Below are 7,222 nucleotides of genomic sequence, written 5' to 3'. Positions count from 1 at the left end.
ACAAAGAGTCCAGTGTGAGGGTTAATAGAGTGGGTCACGTACGGAGAGCCCAGTGTGGGGGCTATTGGAGTGGGTCATGAACAAAGAGTCCAGTGTGAGGGTGAATAGAGTGTGTCACGGACAGAAAGCCCAGTGTGGAGTTTATGGAGTGGGTCATGTACAGAGAGCACAGTGTGGGGGTTAATGGGATGGGTCATGTATAGACAGCCAATTGTGGGGTTAATGGAGTTGGTCATGTACACAGAGCCCATGTGAGGGTTAATTGAGTGGGTCATGTACAGGGAGCCCAGCGTTGGTGTTAATGGAGTGGGTCATGTAAAGGGAGCCCAGTGTGAGGGTTAATGGAGTGAGTCATGTACAGAGAGCCCAGTGTGAGGGTTAATGGAGTGAGTCATGTACAGAGAGCCCAGTGTGAGGGTTAATGGAGTGAGTCATCTACAGGGAGCCCAGTGTGAGGGTTAATGGGTGGGTCATGTGCAGGGAGCCCAGTGTGAGGGTTAATGGAGTGGAAAGTGAGGACTGCAGATGCTGGAGATCAGAGCTGAAAATGTGTTGCTGGAAAAGCGCAGCAGGTCAGGCAGCATCCAAGGAACAGGAGAATCGACGTTTTGGGCATGAGCCATTCTTCAGGAATGGAGGGGTCATGTACAGAGAGCCCAGTGAGAGAGTTAATGGGATGGGTTATGTACAGGGAGCCCAGTGTGGTGATTAATGGAGTGGGTCATGTACACAAAGCCCAGTGTGGGGGTTAATGGGGTGGCTCATGTACAGGGAGCCCAGCGTGGGGATCACTGGAGTGGGTCATGTACAGGGAGCCCAGTGTGAGGGTTAATGGAGTGGGTCATGTAGAGGGAGCCCAGTGTGGGGGTTAATGGAGCGGGTCATGGACAGAGAGCCTAATGTGGGGGTTAATGGAGTGGGTCATGTACTGAGAGCCCAGTGTGGGGGTTAATGGAGTGGGTCATGTACAGAGAGCCCAGTGTGAGGGTTAATGGGGTGGGTCATGTACAGGGAGCCCAGTGTGGGGGTTAATGGTGTTGGTTAGATCTTAAGATCAGCCAAAATAGGATCAGAAGGAGGTCATTCGGTTCCTCCTGCAATCAATAGGATCATGGCTGGTCTGACAATCTTCACGTTAAATTTGTGGCCTTTTTCACATGACCCTCAATCTCATCCTGATGAAGAAACTATCTCAGCCTGAAATATCCACAAGGACTCTGCCCCACAGCTGTCTGTAGCAAGGAGTTTCAAACACACCCAACCCTCTGAGAAAAGAAATGTCTCCTTAATTTAGATTGGAACCCCTTTCATTCTGAGGCAATGCCTTTTGAGTCCTCAGCTCTCTCTTGAGGGAAACTTTCTTTCAGCATTTATGATGTGAAGCTCCTTAAGAATGCTACATGCGACCATGAGATCACCTCTCATTCCTCGAAACTGCAGGGAGAAGAGTCCCAACCTGGTTAAGCTTTTCTCATAAAACAATCCTTCCATACCAGGGATCATCCTAGCAAACCTTCCCCGACCTGCCTCCAAATCAGTGATAGCTTTCCTTAAATAAGTGAACCGAAACTGCTTACCCCGCTTCAGTGGTCCCACAGCACTATGTACAGATGCATTTAGACCTCTCAACTCTTCGACTCCAAGCCCCTTGAAACATTGGCCAGTGTTCCATTACCTTCCTGATTACCTGCTGTTCCTGTGTGCTCGCTTTCTGTGTTTCATGCACAAGGATCCCTCAGCATTCTGCAGTTTTTCTCCATTTAACTGATATTCTGATATTTTGTCCCCCTTCCAAAATGAATACGTTCACGTATTCCCACGTTGTAATTCTTTTGTCCACTTATTTATTATTTTGATATTTCTCCATCAAGTCTATATCGCAAACCTTTCATTTAATGTTCATGGGAGTTAATGGTTGTGTACAGAGCCCAGTCTAGGGGTTAATAGAGTCGGTCATACAGAGAGGCCAGTCTTGGGGTGTTAATGGATGAGAAATGAATCATCTCAAACTACCTCCATGTGAGCTGATTGCAGTTCACTGCTTTATTCATCAAGAGGCTCTGTCCACACAGACCCTACTGCTGAGCACCATCATGTCAAAAGGAGCATTAAGCTTTAACCTTATTAAAAGTGGACATTTAAACAGCCATCAGTTTAAAGAGTTGCCAAAAGCCTTGGAATCAGAGTTCAGTGAGTTAATGTACTTTTATGAAGAGAAATGACTCCTCCACAGTGGGAGGACGAGGCTGGTGTGATTTCACAAACTGAGGGGCAAAGTGAATATTTTCATGAAGACAAAGGAAAAAGCTGTTTCTGTGCTGAGTGAGAGCAAGTGGCTGTGACACTGGGCAGTACTTGCCTGACCTCAGTGTCACACTGCAAGCTCCTAATCATCCTCATGTTTCTCCTCTTTCAATGTGAAATCACACCAGGGGACTGTGCAGTGGGTATAAGGCTCATTCAGTGTCCTGCAGCAGTCGCCTCACAGTGTGTGCACTGATATCTATGGGATACCCGAGCATCTGCATTCCCTTGACAGGGCATTCTCTGTGACTGGTACCACAAGAGTTGGTGGAATGGACAGCTGCTGCCCACCAGCAGCCAGGCCCAGCACACCCACCGGAATATAACCAAGGGTTGTGGGGTTTAGTGAAAAAGGGCACAGTTCTGAGAACATCTCAGCACCACTCCCCAGCCCCTCTGCCAGAACCCTTCCTGTGCTGTCTTTTCCAGTGACAGTGGCTGTTCCGACACAATGCAGAGACTCCAGTCTGAGGTAGGTGCCCTCTCGGTCCCTGCAGGATGATGCCAGCCACCCTGTTCCTCAATCCCTTACAGCACGGGAGGTGAGCAACCTGCCTGCAGCTACTCTGTTGCACATTATAGGGGGAGAAGCAGCTTCATAGGAACATGTGCAGTTACAGGGCACTGTCTCACCAAAAGCATTAAAGGGGTTACTGTGCTTTCATTTCATATCACTTTGTTCACATCCCAATTCAGCACATTGTAAGTCCACATCACTATTTCCAAAAAAGTGTGGTCTGCCTTTGTACATTGACATATTCAATGAGAATATGTACATAATTAATGAGCTTTTCACCAGTGGCACATGACGTCCATCTCTCATTGACACCATCAGGAGCAAGGCTGTGCCCATTGCAAGCCTGGGAGCAGAAAGCTGTCAGTTTGGAACTCCAGATAATTGGAAATGAGCAGGAGGAAGTCATTTGTCCCTCGAACCTGTTCCACCATTTAATAAGACCATGACTGATCAGAATGGAACCTTGAATACATATTCCTGCTCACCCTGACAACATTTCACCCTCTTGCTGAACAAGAATCTATCAACATCTGCTTGACTCCTTATTTGAAGATGTTCTGATGCTGCTCTAGGCATGTTCTCCTGCAAGCCTCATTGAACCCGGGTTGATGATCTGGTTTGGTGGCATTGGTAGAGTGTGATATATTTTAGGCCACAAAATTGCAGATTGCTATGGAGTGTGATTCTGCTGCTGCTATTGGCTTACAGCACCTCGGGGTGCCCGGACTTGAGATTCTAAATCTGTGTAATCTAACCCATTCTGTATGGTGCTGGTGAAACTAAACAGAACTACTTGTAAGGCAAGCATATATGCAGCAAGCAATATATAGAGCTCAAAAAATCCACAACCAACAGATTAGATCTAAGCTGCCATATCCAGTCCTGATGGCAGTGACTAATTCAGCAACTCACTGGCGGAGGAGACTGCACAAATATCCCATTGTCAATGCTGGGGGAGGCCAGCACATTAGCTGCTGCCTCCAATGCCTTTGGCGATGCTGGGCAGACAATCAATTTCCTTCCTTATTTTACACTTTGATAAGTTTTGACCTTACTCATGAGACTATTTAGTGATTCAAGGATGTGGATGTCATGGGCAAAGTATGTATTTATTGTTCATCATAACTGATCTTAATTGAGTGACCATTTCAGAGGACAGTTCAGAGTCAACCATATCTGTGTGTATCTGTAATCGCATACACGACAGGCTGGGTGAGGATGGCAGATTTCATTCCTCAAAGAACAGTAAAGATTGAAGATATCTTTTTCCCACAATTGGCATTCGCAGTAATTTGTCACCATTCTGATACCAATTTTCAATAGCAGTTTTTATTAATTGAATTTAAATTCCATCTGTTAAATCCTGTCAGTTTTTAGTCTATATCCCAGAGAAGTACCCTGGGCTTCTGAGCAATTAGTCCAATGATATTAGCACTTCACCAGTATCTCCAAAAACAGGCTAAAAACATTACTATCCAGGTCGTAATGCTGATTACCGATTGGAGAGACCCCAAAATGAATGGACAGTTGGAAGTATAACTATTTACTACATCACATTTTCAGCATCTTTCTGGGGTTTGGAAGATGATTAGTGTGCCCATGGTCATCACAGCTGCTTTCATCATTGTTTCTGTGTTCGAAGACCGTGTGCTCTCTTCCCAGTGGAACAGCCCAGACCCTCTTTAATCTCTAAGAAAGAAAACCCCCAGGTTTGTTGTCAGACAGATGTCAGACAGGTCTCAGTTTCACCTTAACTTTGTCATACCTTAAACACACAGTCCCAAACAGTTGTAAAGTTATAACTCTGATGATAAATGGGACTGACAATCCGTGAGAATAGCATGTGGTGGGATATCCCATGCAGGGATATTGTAGAATTACCTCGGGCATACAGCACATGAACAGCCCAGTGAATGCAGCGAGTTCAGACCAGTATTTGTGCTCCACTTGAGTCTGTCTGGAGATCCCTTCTCATCATTTTTGGTCAATATAGCCCTCTATTCGCTTCTTCTTTCAATTGTCTTTTAACTTCCTGCTCAGTGCATCTGTGCTGCAACTACTCCCTGTGGAAGGGAGTTCCTTATTCCTGCCACTATCTGGGTGAGGAATTCCCTGTCAGATACCTTGGTGATTAGGGAATATTGACATCCTCTTATATTTCTTTTCCCCAAAGCGGAAGTGTTTTTCTCAAGATCTACTTCATCAAACATTTTCATAATTTTAAAGACCTCTATTAGATCAACCCTCAGCTCTTTTCAATAGTAAACAAACACAGCTTGGTCTTCCTTGCCTGATTTGCACATCCATGTGAATCTGGTATTGTCCTTGTAAACTGTCTCTGCAAACTCTCCATCCATTTCACAGAATCCTTCCAGTGTGGAAGCAGGCCATTCAGTCCATCAAGTCCACACCAACTCTCTGAAGGGTACCTCAGCCAGACTCACCTCCCCCCATCCAACCCTATCACCCTGCATTTCCCAGGGCTAATCCACTGACCTTGCACACTATGGTCAATTTATCATGGCCAATCCACTTAAACTGCATACCTTTGGTCTGTGGGAAGAAACCACAGCCAGCCCACACAGACACAGGGAGAAAGTGCAAACTGCCAACAGACAGTCACCCAAGGTGGAATTGAGTGCTCTGGCACTGTGAGGCAGCAGTGCTAACCACTGCACCACCATGCCACCCCAGTGCTATTTCATAACGTAGTGACCAGGACTCTCAGGCATGACCACATTTCTTACTGGTTTTTCATAACTTCTCTAATTGCCAATTCTATGCCTCTACAAACATTCCACAGGGCTTGGTTTGTTTTTGTCATGATTTTAATACTGTCAAAGAATGTAATGGTTTACCTATTGCCTGATATCACTTTGCTGCACAACACAATTTAGATTCTTCATTTCAAATAATGTGTGGCTTCTTTATTTTAGTCACCAAAATGCAATATGATGTGAGCCAAGAACAAAGCTCTTGAATATAGCAATGCATCATAGTCGACCATCACATTTCTGTCTATTACTGCAAGCATCTATAGGAGCAGCTTGGAAATACAAGTCTCCTGCTATGGGGGGAGTAAGTGTGATAGTCCCCCAGTGTAGGTGCTGCCTTCAGATGTGAACGCACTTGGACATCTGTATGTCTGCTGAAGCCTAGCGGCCTGGGGAATTGCTTCCAGCCTGGATCCAAGATCTGCCCTGGTTCCTGCTGCTCACCATGGAGACCATCTCCCATCATGCTCTCTTGGTCATTGTGGGCAGGATTCCACCAGCCACTTGGGTCCAATATCAAAATCTATCGACCTCCCTGAGCAGGAGCTGGTAATCTTGGCAGCCCCTCCAAGCTATTCCTCACTTTGTCTCCTTTGTTACATTCTGCCTATTTATTTATTTAAATATAAATATGGCGACATAAAGCTTTCAGCTTCAGTTAGTCTCACATTAAACAGATGCTTGCTTACATATACAAACCTATGCTCTTGAGCTCAACAATGCCTGATGTTGGTGAGTTTGTGGCTGGTATAGAATCATACTAGAAAATTGCCCAATAGCAGGACAATCCACCCCAGACACTTACTGCCCCATCAGTCCACTCTCAGTCCTCAGTAAAGTGACTGAAGGTGTCATCAAGCAGCACCCACTCAGTAATAACCTGCTCAGTGACGCCCAGTTTGGGCTCTGCCAGGGCCACTCAGCTCCTGACCTCAATACAGCTTTGGTTCAAACATGGTCAAAAGAGTTGAATTCCAGAGGGGAGGTGGGAATGACAGCCCCTGACATCAAGGTCACATGTGTGATATCAAGTAGTCCCAGCAAAACTGGAATCCATGGTTATGAGGGAAAAATCTCTCTGGTGATTGGAGTTATAACAGGCACAATAGAAGGTGATCTGGTTAATGGAGGTCAGTCATCTCATTCCAGAATATCTCTGCAGGAGTTCCTCAGGGTAGTGTCCATCTTCACATGCTTTATCAATGACCTTCCCTTCATTATAAGGTCAGAAGTGGGGATGTTTGCTGATGATTACACAATATTCAGTCCAATTCATGACTCCTCAGATACTGAAATCATCTATGTTCAAATGCAACAAGACCTGGGCAATATCAGGCTTGGACTGACAAGTGGAAAGTCAAGATTAGAATGGTGCTGGAAAAGCACAGCAGGTCAGGCAGCATCCGAGGAGTAGGAAAATCCATGTTTTGTGCAAAAGCCCTTTGTCAGGAATGACAAATGGAAAGTAACATTCATGCAACACAAGTGCCAAGCAATGACCATCTCCAAGAAGAGACAATCTAACCTCCACCCTTTGACTTTCAATGGCATTATCAACACTGAATTCTCTCTATCAACATCCTGGGAGTTATCATTGATCAGAAACTGAACTGGACACGCCACATAA

This window comes from Chiloscyllium plagiosum, unplaced genomic scaffold (assembly GCF_037043375.1).
Source record: "Chiloscyllium plagiosum isolate Xiang-an unplaced genomic scaffold, Cpla_swu_hap1 HiC_scaffold_35, whole genome shotgun sequence".
NCBI lineage: Eukaryota > Metazoa > Chordata > Chondrichthyes > Orectolobiformes > Hemiscylliidae > Chiloscyllium > Chiloscyllium plagiosum.
This window is presented reverse-complemented; position numbering follows the sequence as displayed.